Source organism: Neurospora crassa, linkage group V (assembly GCF_000182925.2).
Source record: "Neurospora crassa OR74A linkage group V, whole genome shotgun sequence".
NCBI lineage: Eukaryota > Fungi > Ascomycota > Sordariomycetes > Sordariales > Sordariaceae > Neurospora > Neurospora crassa.
In genome coordinates, this window is record NC_026505.1 from 1,697,054 (window position 1) to 1,698,225 (window position 1,172).

Genomic DNA, 1,172 nt, shown 5'->3' on the forward strand with positions numbered 1-1,172 from the left:
CCGGACGATGAGAATTCGTAGGTTTTGCGAGAGGATATAAATTGCCCGGACTTTCTTAAGGAATACGAAGTTAGGGAAATATAATAGCGGCGTACTAGTAGTAGGCCGATTATTAAATTAATAAAAATTAATTAGGTAGAGGAAGGAGAATAGTGATTATTTAAAAATATAAAGTAAAAATGTAAAATATAAATATAAAACGTAAAATATAAAGTAGAAATATAAAATATAAATATAAGATGTAAAACGCCAAATAGAGATGTAAAATGTAAATATAAAACGTAAAATATAAAGTAGAAATGTAAAATATAGATATAAAACGTAAAATATAAAGTAGAGATATAAAATATAAATATAAAATATAAAATGTAAATATAAAATGTAAATATAAAATGTAAATATAAAATATAGATGTAAACTGTAAAGTAAGGATGTAAAGTAGAAATATAGAATAAAGAGGTAAATTAGAAATATAAAATAGAAATATAAGGCGGAAATATAAAGTAAAAACGCTAAATAAAATAAGAAATAGAAAAGGAAAGTAGCTTAATTTAATATAAGATACTAATAAAATACTAAATAGAATATAGCCCGCATTTTCCATTATCGCCCCAAATAAAAAAATCCTTAGTAGCGTCCGCTATTATTAATATAAAATTGGAACCTACAACTTTAAAAGGAGTATTTCTACGTACTACCGCACCTATCGATAATATTCGTAAATACTACCTTATATTATTTATTTATAATCCTCCTTCGCAAATTCTAATAATTCGTCCAACTTTCTATTTAGCGACGCTAATTTCCTATTAACCGACTAATATTAAGGATTATAGTTACAACCGGAGGAGGGGGGGATATAAATAGGAATATTCGGCGTAGAAATATTTATAAGAGAATTAAAGGGGGCCGCTAAATTAATATTAATATTAATATTACTAATATTATAGTAGCCTAATTTTAAATAGCCCTTATAATTAAAGTTAGGAATACGAAGTATCCTAAGCAATATTGTAGGGAGATTATTATTAATTAGGTATACCTATATTATAATTTAAAACGCCGCTATAGAATAATACAACTACTATAAGAGGAGGGTAGGTAAAGGGCTATTAATATTAGTAAAGCGTACAATCTTAATTACTATATTCTATATAACGTTCCGCAAATTA